Below are 13116 nucleotides of genomic sequence, written 5' to 3' on the forward strand. Positions count from 1 at the left end.
TTTAATTTAAGTCTAAAGACTTAAAACACATTAGTGGCGCAGTCATTGGAGATATTCCCGAAGGAATATTTAAAGAACAAGAAAGTGAATGCAACGAAGTGAAATTTTTGACCAAAACTGAGGTCTAATAATGGCGAACCAACACGACGTGGAAGAACTATTGGAGATAATCCGCAGACAAGAAGCGGAGTTACAACTGCAGCAGCAACGGTTAATACAGCAGCAGCAACAACAACAAACACAACAGCAACAACAGCAAACACAACACCAACAACAGGAGTTTAATTTTAATATGACGGCCAAGGATGTCATCGACCAATTTCGACGCTTGAAGCCCCTTTCAGAAAATCAAAACGCAAGGGCCTTTATCAATGCTGTAGAATCAAATCTTACGTTATGCGGAACAAATCTGAGCCTTATTCAGTTTTGTTTGAGAATTGTGGCCGATGAGAAGATTCATGGCAATGCTGGCCGGCGTGTAAGAGAACTAGAAAGCGGCGCTTCGTGGGAGGAAATGAAGGGGAAAATTCAACAAGAATGCAGCCCAAAGACGACCTACGGAGAAGTCTTCAACTTGTGCCGGACAATAAAAGTAAGAAATTTAAGAGAACTATTTAATATTTTTGAAAATTCCAAATTTCATATTAATGATATATACTTGTCTGACCCATTAAAACCTGGTATCTACCGACCAGAAAATGTAGACAGGGACCTGGTAGACATATTATTAAAAACAATTGACGGACCAATTAGGGCTCATTTAAGTGAAAATGCGACTTTGAATGAGATAATTACAAAATATACCAAATTGAAACTATTAGATGACACAAGGGCCATTGCATTTAACCATAGGGTTAATATACAAAGTGAACGAAAAACAAACAACAATTAGCAATCATTAAAGCCAAGTAATAGTTTTCATAGCAATAATTGGAATACTAATAATTGTTTTCAAAACACAAATTGGCAAAAATCTAAGCCAAATAATAACTTCCAAAATGGCAACTTTAAACCGAATAGTAGCATTCAAACCCGAAATTTCAACTGGCAGAATTCAGACCCTTACCACAGGTCACAATACAGATTAATCAATAATCTTCCAGTTGAAAATTACAGCAGAAATTCAACACAGCAATTAAATTCCAGTAAATTATTTCAGTACAATCAACCAAATTCTCCCCAAACTAGAAAATCTTATCATAGTAGGCAACAACGTCAAACTAATGCGAATCAACAAGAACCAGAGCCAATGGATATTGGTAATTTAAAAGAAGAGGAGGACGTAAATTTTTATATGACGGCTTCTCCACAAAATTACCCATAATATTAGTAACAATTGGAAATTGTAAAATTAGATGTCTCATAGACACCGGATCAGAAATAGGCATAATTAAACCTAATGTCCTTAGGAATACTTTTCCCACTCACCCCAATACCTAGAGAATTTAATATCTCAGGTACCTTCTCTTGGAAGGTTATTGATTTCCATAGCAAAATTTATTCAGCAATAATAGGTCAAAATTTTCTCATCGCTCTTAAAGCTAAGATTGATGTAGAGAATAAATTTATTACTATACTAGATAAACATATACCGTTTAGAAATTACAATCCATACAATAGTGTAGAAATTTGCTCACTTGAACACAGCGACCTAGATAAATTGAATCTGAGACATCTAAATTCGGAAGAAACCCAATTGATAACGAGGTTATTGCACAGTTTCAAAGATTTATTTTATAAAGAGGGTGATAAGCTTTCTGCAACCCATGAAATTAAACATGAAATAATTACATCAACTGATAGAGCTGTATATTCAAAAATTTATAGGTACCCCCAAATTCACGAAGAAGAAATAAAGAAACAAATCAAAGAAATGTTAGAGCAAAACATAATTAAGGAAAGCAATTCACCTTATAATAGTCCTTTATGGGTAGTGCCAAAGAAGATCGACAATTCTGGCATCCAAAAATGGCGAATTGTTGTAGATTATCGGAAGCTAAATGAAATTACTGTTAATGATAAATTTCCAATTCCCAATATGGAAGGAATTCTTGATAAATTGGGCAAAGCTCAATACTTCTCTTCTATTGATCTTGCCAAAGGTTTTCATCAAATTGTTGTAGATGAAAATGACAGAAAAAAACTGCCTTTTCTACACCTTTTGGCCATTACGAATTCATAAGAATCCCATTTGGGCTTAAAAATGCCCCTTCGACTTTCCAGCGACTTATGGATTCAGTCCTTCGGCAGTATATAAATAAAATTTGTGTTGTTTATTTAGACGACATTTTAATATTAAGTACTTCTTTATCAGAACATATACAAAATATTACGAAAATATTTCAAACTTTGAAAACAGCAGGACTTAAAACTGGTAAATGTAGCTTCAAAAATTGAAGCTTCCGACAACACAAAAGCAGATTAAATCATTTTTAGGAATAACAGGTTTCTACCGAAAATTTATAAAAGACTATTCTAAAGTAGCTTACCCCATAATCGCATATTTAAAGAAAAATGCTAAAATCAACATAAGAGACCCAAATTATATTATAGCTTTTGAAAAACTAAAGGATATAATAACAAATCCGCCTATTTTAAAATATCCAAATTTTAATAAGCGCTTTAAGCTTATCTCTGACGCCAGCAATTTTGCTATTCTCAGCCGCATTAATTGCGAAAAGTGTGAAATAAACGCATTAGATTCTGATGATTTAGGAATCACTCTTAACGAAACTTTTATAATAAAAAATCTAAATGCTGAAGAATCAGCAAATCAATCTGATATATAATATCTCTAGAAGTTCAATCCAACCATTCCCTTGAAACCGTACATTCTCAGGCAGAGAATTTCAATGATCATATTTCTATTTTAGATACCATAGTAAATAGGTTCAAAAACCAACTAATTTTAGTAAATAACAAGGAAGTTGAGGTCATGAAAATTTTCAAAAACAAAAGAATCTTTATCGATAAACAAGATATTGACTCTGACAATGTAACTAATATAGTCCGAAGAAATTTTGATAAAGGAAAAGTGGCGATATTTTCCCAAATTAATGATCCTGAATACAACAAATCACAGCAAATTTTAATTAACAATTTCTTAAGTAGTGAACGGTTATGATTTGTAAGATGTAGCTCTTTAGCACAGTACATTCAGGATGAAAGCGAGTTAAGAAAGCAAATATCTCTGTTTCATAAGTACGAAACTGGGCATTCTGGAATATTAGTAACTTACGAGGGCATGAAGCACAAGGTTTATCATCCTCAACTAAAAATAAAAATACATGAAATTATAAATAACTGTGACATATGCTCTGGAGGAAAATATGATAGAAATCCAATAAAAAATAAATTCCATTTAACCCAGACTCCTACTTCTACTAATAAAATTGTTCATGTCGATACTTATGTTAATAGTAAACACTCATTTATAATTTTTCTTCACAAATTTTCAAAACATGCTGTGGCTTTTTACCTACCCGAAAGGAATAATCAAACTATTATTGGCAAAATAAACGAATTTTTATCAATTAAGGGTTCCATTGAAAAGTTTGTGTTTGACAATGAGTTTAATTCCAAAAATGTTAGAGATTTTTTAACTAGGGAAGGAATTGAGTTTCACGTAACTAAACCAAACAGTCATACAGGAAATGCTGATATTGAGAGACTAAATAACACTCTAACAGAACGCATTCGAATATTAAACCTAGAGGAAAAACTCCCAGTTATAACTCAAATGCAGAAGGCCATAAAATTGTATAACAATTCTTTCCATAGTACAATAAAAACTACTCCACAAGAAGTTCAAAATTACAAAGTTGATCACAAATTAATAAAAAATCGAATTGAAAGATCAAAGTTAACCACAATTTATAAACAAAACCAAAAACGGGAAAACTATTCAGAGAATCGACTGGAAGGATTTATAAAAAATTACAAAAGTTTAAGGCATAAAGAAGAACCTAAATTTATAAAAAGGAAATTGCAAAATATTCATACATCCAATATTAAAAGGCCAAACAAATTTTCAGGTGGCAACATTCGTACTGGTGATAGCGATATTGGTAACAGGGACTCAAGGGACATTGCAAGTCAACAAAATATTGGAAGAAATAGGTTACACTCAAATTAAATTAAGAGAAGTGGAAGTAATAAATGAAACAATTACCGTAATACATTTAATAGATTTAACCGAAATAAATATAATAATTTCACAAATAGAATCCAATATTAAAAATTTAGATATTCTCCATAAGGATTTATTACTCAAAGAAATAGAAATACTTAAAGACAAAGTTAAATCAATTACACCTTCGCCAGTGAATTTTAAACAAAAAAGAGGACTTTTAAATATTGTCGGGACAACTCATAAATGGCTATTTGGCACAATGGACGACGATGACCGTCAAGAAATTTTACAGCATTTAAAAGTTACGGACGAAAATAATCACAACGTTATTGAAACAGTTAATAAACAAATTCAGATAAACCTACACTTTAATGACACCTTAAACCTACTAAAAAATAATATAGAAGAAGACAGAAAAAGAATCCAGGCAGCTTTTAACGAACTTAAAACCAGGAACAGCGAAATTGTAAGATATTTGCTATACTTAGACCAAATGCAAAAAATCAGATACTTGGAAAATAGGCTTAATCAAATTCAAGATAACATATCACCGGCTAGGCATAAGACTTTCTTCTTCTTCTTAATTGGCGCGATAACCGCTTACGCGATTTTGGCCGAGCTTAACAAAGCGCGCCAGTCGTTTCTTTCTCTTGCTAACCGGCGCCAATTGGACACACCAAGTGAAGCCAAGTCCTTCTCCACTTGATCTTTCCAACGCAGAGGAGCCCTTCCTCTTCCTCTGCTACCACCAGCTGGTACCGCATCGAATACTTTCAGAGCCGGAGCGTTTGTATCCATTCGGACGACATGACGCAGCCAACGAAGCCGCTGGATCTTTATTCGCTGCGTTATGTCTATGTCGTCGTAAAGCTCATACAGCTCATCGTTCCATCGTCTGCGATATTCGCCGTTGCCAACGTGCAAAGGTCCAAAAATCTTACGCAGAATCTTTCTCTCGAACACTCCAAGCGTCGCTTCATCGGATGTTGTCATCGTCCACGCTTCTGCGCCATACGTTAGGACGGGCATGATGAGAGTCTTGTAGAGTGTTAGTTTTGTTCGTCGAGAGAGGACTTTACTGCTCAGTTGCCTACTTAGTCCAAAGTAGCACTTGTTGGCAAGAGAGATTCTACGTTGGATTTCAATTTTACACCATACAGGCATAAGGCTTTACACCCTAGTATATTGACGGCCAATGAAATAGAACGTTACAATATTGATTTTTATAAGCTAAAATTACTAAAATTAGGTATAATGAAATACGATAAATCTAAGTTAATTATTGCCATTAAAATACCAACAAATTTTATTAAAACCTATGTAAAAGCTATAGTGCCAATACCCAACAAAGAGTTCATGGAAATAAATACTGATATTGAACATGTTGTCGAAATAGCAAATAACGTATATTATTATGAAGAAGAGACAGATTTGAAAAATTTGAAAAAAACTCAAAACTGTGTATATTATCAAAACTGTATGTTAAAGTATAACAACAAATTCGAGATCCTAGCTATGGACGATGAAACTTTAATTGTTAAGAATGCAATAAATGAAACTGTTTTACAAAATTGTGACGACCGAAAAATCACACTTAACAAAAATTATTTAATATAATATCTGTATACAACTGTAAAATAACAATAAAAGAGTACGTTCTTCAAAATAAAATAGAAATTGTAAAAGAGAAATATTACATTCCAGTAAACAACGAAAATAACACGTTTGAAAAAGAAATTAACTTCAAAAAAATTGTATTGGAAAATTTTGAAAATATTAAAGAAATAAAAGAATTAAAATATCATAGAAATGTTTCTTATGCAATAAGCACTTTCTTTTTTGTAAGCATTGTTATAATTATTGTGATATTGTATTTAAGAAAAAATAATAATAAAATTAAGATTATCAATAAAATTGAAAAAAAACCTGAGGATGTGGAACTGGAAGAAAAATTAAAGAGAAATACGGCTTAAAAAATAACAAACCATAAGATCCAGGAGAATCTTTTGACAAAGGGGGGAGGAGTTACGTACCATCACTCCACCACCCTATCTATTTATTTCTCTTTTTTGAGTTGTGACAGTATTGTCTTACATTTAATGAAATTGGAATCATACACCAAACTATTTAAATGCTAAGATACTAAGATTTCACAAATAAAGGTTCCCACCAAAAGATTTTCTTAGTATGCAATAGTACACCGACACGTTTTTCGCTCAATGCAGTTATGCTCTCAATAAGCATAAGGTACTGCATAAAGTGAGCGCAAAACAGGTGTTATTAGAATTAAGGGAATTGTAAAAAGTTGGTCTGTAGATTCACAGCAACCAAGAAGGTTGAATTTGTTTAAAGAATAAAACCGTGAAAAATAAAAATTAAATTTAGTGTTTTAATTTAAGTCTAAAGACTTAAAACACATTAGTCGTGCGCTTACCAAAGAAAAAATATTACGCTTCGCAAAAAACGTCCAAGGTATCCAGCGCGCACTCATAGGCACAGCATTGTGCTGTTGTTATTATGAACAGCGCTGAACAGTTCTGTTGATCAACCAAATTAAAATCCTTTATAAAGAATTGATTCATTACCAGGCACACAGGAAGATGGCATATGCAAATTTAAATATGTGTGTGAATTTATATAATATACATATGCGCATATAAATATATGTTTATGCTGTGCATATGTTGTGCACTTGCCACAGCGAAAAATATTACGGTAAAACTTCTCAAGAAATCCAGCGCACACTCATAGGCACAGCGTTGTAAGTACAGTAACCTTAAAAAACTAAGATTTCAGATTAAATTTCTAACCCTGCAGATATAAATAGGCATATGTTTTTGCGCACTTTTTATCAATTAAAGAACTACGTATGTGTACGTAAGGTAATATACTAATTAACTATTTACCTACTATCAGAGAGCATAAAATAATTGTTTCGAAACTTTCTCCTAGTATCGAAACTGATCTAAACCGTATGCGTTTACATATATATTACATAAATGTATGCAAGTTAATACCCTACTCTGGTAAGCCGCATAACGGCAAATATATACAAAACGTTACAGTAATCAATATTTTTTAAAGCTAGCATAAGCACAAATTGAAGGATGATGAAAGTTAATACCCTACTCTGGTAAGCCGCATAACGGCAAATATATACAAAAAGTTACAGTAAACAATACTTTTTAAAGCTAGCATAAGCACAAATTGGAGGATGATGAAATAAGCTCATCCAGTAGTGAAATATTTACAGTAAACATAAACAATTATTTATTAAGGATAGAGTAAGCAAAAATTTTGTATAAAAGAAATAATGAAAGAATAAAGTGACTACTTCAAGTTTGAGTTTGAAATCAAGCGTTGCATTTATTTTTAACGCTCACGCGCGTTACAACATTAATTGGCGATTCTGCCAAGAGTCATCAACTGTAAGCGAATACCTCGTGCGGGAGGGCATACGGTCGGTGAAAATAAAAATAAGTTCCCCACGAATCGGGCGAAAAAATAACACAATATATTTTTCGGAAAAAATAAAAAGTACCCCATGAATTGGGTGAAAAAATAAATTTTCGGAAAAAATTTTTTTTAAACAAATTAAAGATGGCAACGCGTATGAATGAATAGCTGGAGGAAGGAGAAAGGACTAAGAATACTGTATATTTGTCAAAGGAACATTATCAGGACGACACCAGAATCAGGGTTATATTAATGTAAGTTATTATTAATAATTATAAAAAATGCGGTAATATAGCTGTGAATCTATCATAACAAAAAAAAACCGTAGAAATAAGGTAAGTGGGAAATAGTTCAAGTACCCCTAAATACGTGCGTCTGTATTATTGCAGTTACTGTGGCAGTAATCACAAAGAATCTAAGTGCCCACACTTAAATAAGAAGATAGGGAAAAAGTGTAATTGAGTGAAAGATTTATCGAGAGAATAAGTGCAAAAGGTGAGGAAAAGACCTTGAAAAAATGTATACAAGAATATACACTGGACGATATAATAGTTAGATTTGCAAGAATGGCAGTGAATAATTTATCTGCGGAAGATATAGCTAGATTAATAGCTACTCACACCGCAAACTTACGTATTGAAATAGGTCAATTGAATAACCAACCACAGCTTCTCAGGTAACTGACTACAGCTTCTCAGGTAACTGAGTATCGGACTCAGACTATTGACGATGCATTAATGTGTAATGAAAGCTTGGATATAATTCGATCTTTGCCCGTGTTTTCAGGTAAATCATATGTGAGTTGGAGAGAGGCTGCAAAAAATTCTATGAGTTTGTATATTGAAGGTAGCAGGAGATACTTTGGCGCACTAACTATATTAAGAAATAAAATTGTAGGAGATGCGAACGATATTTTGACTAATCATGGGGCTGTATTGAATTTAGAGGCCATATTTGCTAGATTGGACTTTGCATATGCTGACAGACGACCAATTCATGTAATTGATCAAGATATGAGTATTTTAAGACAATGATCAAAATCCCTAATAAATTATTATAATGAGGTAAACCGTAAATTAACTTTACTAAGTAATAAGACCATAATGACACATGGTACTAATTCAGATATAACAAACCAACTTAATATTAAGAATCGTGAAACTGCTTTGAGGACATTTATTACTGGTTTTCATCCTCCACTTAACCAGATACTTTTCACATTGGCTCCAGTCGATTTACCAAACGCTTTGGCTAAGGCTCAGGAGCTTCAGTCAAATCAAATGCGATCAGAATTTGCATTGCACTTTTCTAGAGCTCGAAACCAGGGAAATAATGTTAATGGAATTTATCAAAATAATTTTAAAGGTGATCAAAAAATGGTTCGACCGTCATTGATTTGTTTCATAACGTACATCTATTGGAATGTATGGAAAGATTTTATGAAATAGATAATTTAGAAAGAGATTTCTTGATAGGAGTTAATTTTTTGAAGAAGATTAGAGCTAAGATTGATATGGAAAAAGAGTTAATTAATTAAGGGAACGAACATTCAGAAAAATTACGGTTTTAAAGTCACAATGAGGATGGTTGTATAGGAAAATCAAGAACGATATTAAAATCTTTGGGACACGGAAGTCCTAAAGCGCCCGCCGAAGGTAATACCGGCAATACAAAAGGAAAAAATGAAAATTCAAAGAAGGAATGCTTTGGAAATTCAAAAGTTATCATGGGACAAAATTGTCTTATGACGCCAGCTGATGAGTCATACCAGCATAAAATAACAAATAAAGAATTAACTTTGGAGGAAGAAACCTCTAAAGCGCCCGCTGAAGATCATTCTAGCAATATGTTAAATAATTCTGAAGTTGAAAATTTGGAAATGAGGAATAGATTTTCTAAGAAATATGAAAAAAATATTGATGAAAGTGAAGGTTTTAATATTCCTCTATTGAGAAAGGATATTATTAGAATTATAAAGGAAACACATAAGAACATTGACATGGATTTGCCTTTCAGGACAGACATAAAAGTGGAAATTAGAACTGAGGATGACAAACCCATATGGTCGAAGCAGTATCCGTATCCTGTGTCTGTAAATGATTTTGTTAATGATGAAATTGGAAATTTACTAAGAAAGGGTATAATAAGGAATAGCAAAAGTCCGTATAATTCTCCTGTTTGGGTTGCTCCTGTTTGGAAGTCCTAAACTAAGATTGGTCATAGATTTTAAAAAATTAAATGAAAAAGAGGTTGTCTGTAAAGTCGGTTTACTGACGATAGTTTAACGTGACAACGTCATAAGAATATATTGATGGAATAGTTGCAATTTTCAAAACAAAATTTTAATTTTATTTGTTTGATAGATATTTTGTATGGATATAGAGGTAATAGAGAGTAAATGGAATTGCAATGGAATAGGTCAAGTTACATTTACACAAACGTGAAAAATGACGACGCATTTATCAAATTCATGACAGATATCTTCAATTTCGATTGTGCATTAGACGTTAATAAGTCAACAACACTAAGAGGCACCATCATCGATTTGCCTTTTTCAAGACACTTTACACTCGAAACACTTTCTTTCATTTCCTACTTTTTCTATCATCGTCCTATTCTCAACAGAGAAATGGTTCATTACCATGCACACAGGAAGAAAGCATATGCAAATACAAGCATGTGAATTTATATACAAATGCGCATATACATATTGTACATATACATACATATATATGCTCACTCAAGTAGGACAGAGCCAGATGTCGAACGTTGCCGAACGCGGGGGCCGATTGTGCTCTTTGTCGTTCGTTCCGCGCTCTCGCTTGCAGTTCAAGCACATTAGCTTACATTTGCTTGCGTACGGAATAGATTCGTATATTTGATATGTCCATATGATTTGTGTGCATCTTTACATATAGATTTGTTCTTTTTGAAAATTGCGCGAAATTGTATATGTATATGCATGTTTATATATGTACATATATTAGTATAGGTACAACATATCTTATAAGGTATATGGTAAATATTACCATACATTTTTTCCTTCATATATAATAAAAAAATGCATAATAATAACATTAAAACAACAGGTATTATTAACAAACTTGGTTTTATTTTAAATTCTTCAAGTAAATCAAATTAATAATAATCAATAAGAAGGCATATGCAAATACAAATACCTGAATTTATATATGTACAAATGCGCATATACATACATATATACGCTCACCTAAGTAGGAGAGAGCAAGATGTCGAACGTTGCCGTTCGTTCCGCGCTTTCGCTTGCAGTTCATTCAAGGTAACGGCATTGAGCAAGGTAACGGCAATGAGCAAGGCAACGACAAATGAGCAAGGTAACGACAAATGAGCAAGGTAACGACACATTTTTTCGTGCGTGCAGCCTGCTAAATAGAATTATAAGACGTTATCACGTCAAAAACAATATCAGATATGTAGATACCCCAAGCCTAATTCTGAGGTGATACTTTCGAATTTGGGGAAATCCAAAGATTTTTCAACAATTGATTTAGAGTCAGGATTTCATCAGATTTTAATGCAGGAAGGTGATATTGAAAAAACAGCTTTTTCAGTTAATAATGGGAAATATGAGTACTTACGGATGCTATTTGGGCAAAGGAATGCCTCTAGTATATTATATTTCAGAGAGTAATGAATGATATTTTACGTGAATATATCGGTAAATTTTGCCAAGGGTATATTGATGATACTATATTATAATATTTTCGAAGACATTGACAGAACATATTCAGCAGTTAAAACAAATAATTGAAAGATTAAGGGAGGCTCATATGAAAATGTCTCTTGAAAAATCAAGGTTTATAGAAACAGAAGATGAATTTTTGGGATACGTAGTATCTCATAAGGTTGTTAAAACAGACCCAAAAAAAATGGAAGCAATAAAAAATTATCCCATAACTAAAACTTTACGACAATTAAGGGGTTTTTGGGATTGGCAGGATATTACAGGAAATGTATTCAAGATTACGCTACAATAGCTAAGCCACTGACAAAGCACTTAAAAGGAAAAAATGGAGGAGTATCGCAGCATGTATCAAAAAAGACAAGGATTGATCTTGACCAAGAAGGTATAGCCGCTTGTGAAAGGTTAAAGGATGTATTATGCCAATGCATTGAATTATCGCAACCTGATTTTAATGAAAAATTTATTTTAAATACCGACGCTTCAAATGTAGCTGTGGGGGCTGTATTATCACAACGAGGAAAACCCATAACATTTATTTCAAAGACTTTGAATTCAACCGAGCAGAATTATGCAACTAATGAAAAGGAGCTTTATGCTATTGTTTGGGCATTGAAAACATTGCGACATTACCTTTATGCAGTAAAAGATTTAGAAATTTGTACGGACCACCAACCGCTATCGTTTGCGATATCTGAAAGAAACCCTAATGTTAAAATGAAAAGATGGAGGGCATTTATTGAAGAATTTTCGCCAAGAATAATCTATAAACCCGGAGCAACAAATGTTGTAGCAGATGCACTATCGAGACAGCAGTTAAATAATTTAACAGAATCGAATAATGAAATTTCAGAATCGGAGGATTCATTTGCGAATACACAGCATTCAGCCGAGAGTAGTGATGAAATTTCAATTAGGGAAACTAACAAGCCATTGAATCATTTTAAACAGCAAATATTAATAAATCAAGGTGCAAAAATTACTACCCAAGAAAGAGTTTTAATCTTCAGTAACACTAGATTTTTAATAGAATATGATAAACCAGAAAATATAATACCTGTTCTTTCTGAACAATTAAATCCAAAATTGGTTCAGGAATATTTTGTACTCCGGAAGTGGCATATGAAATAAAAACCGTATTGATGAATACTTTTCCGGTAACGAAATTTTTACGTGTGAATTGTTTTCCAATTGATGTCACGAATAGAGAGGACCAGGGTAATATTATAGAACAAACACATGGTAGAGCGCATAGAAATTATAGGGAAAATTTGGCACAGATCAGGGATCAATACTATTGGCCCCAAATGGTGAAGCAATTCAAGCAATATGTTAGAAATTGTCAGGTATATAATAAGAATAAATACGATAGACAACCCAAAAAGGTACCAATTGGGAGGCCACCAATTCTAGAGAAAGAAGGTGAACAAGTTCATGTTGACATTTTTTACGCTCAAAAACTGAAATTTTTAACTTTGATAGACTCTTATTCTAAGTTCTTGATAGTTAAGCATATTGGAGATAAGACAAATTTAATCGAAAAGATTTTAGAAGCTTTACAGGTATTTCCGGAAGTAAAGAGAATTATAGTGGACAATGAACCAAGCTTTTCATCGGCTCAATTTAGATCATTTGCTAATAGATGTAATATTGAAATATATTATTGCGATCCAAGACATTCAATAACTAATGGTCAGGTAGAAAGAGTGCATTCTACTCTCATTGAAATAGGAAGATGTTTAAAGGAGGAATTGAATTTAATAAGCGATTTAGAATCCATCATTAGAGCAGCTCAGCAATACAATAG

This window comes from Anastrepha ludens, chromosome X (assembly GCF_028408465.1).
Source record: "Anastrepha ludens isolate Willacy chromosome X, idAnaLude1.1, whole genome shotgun sequence".
Classification (NCBI taxonomy): Eukaryota; Metazoa; Arthropoda; class Insecta; order Diptera; family Tephritidae; genus Anastrepha; species Anastrepha ludens.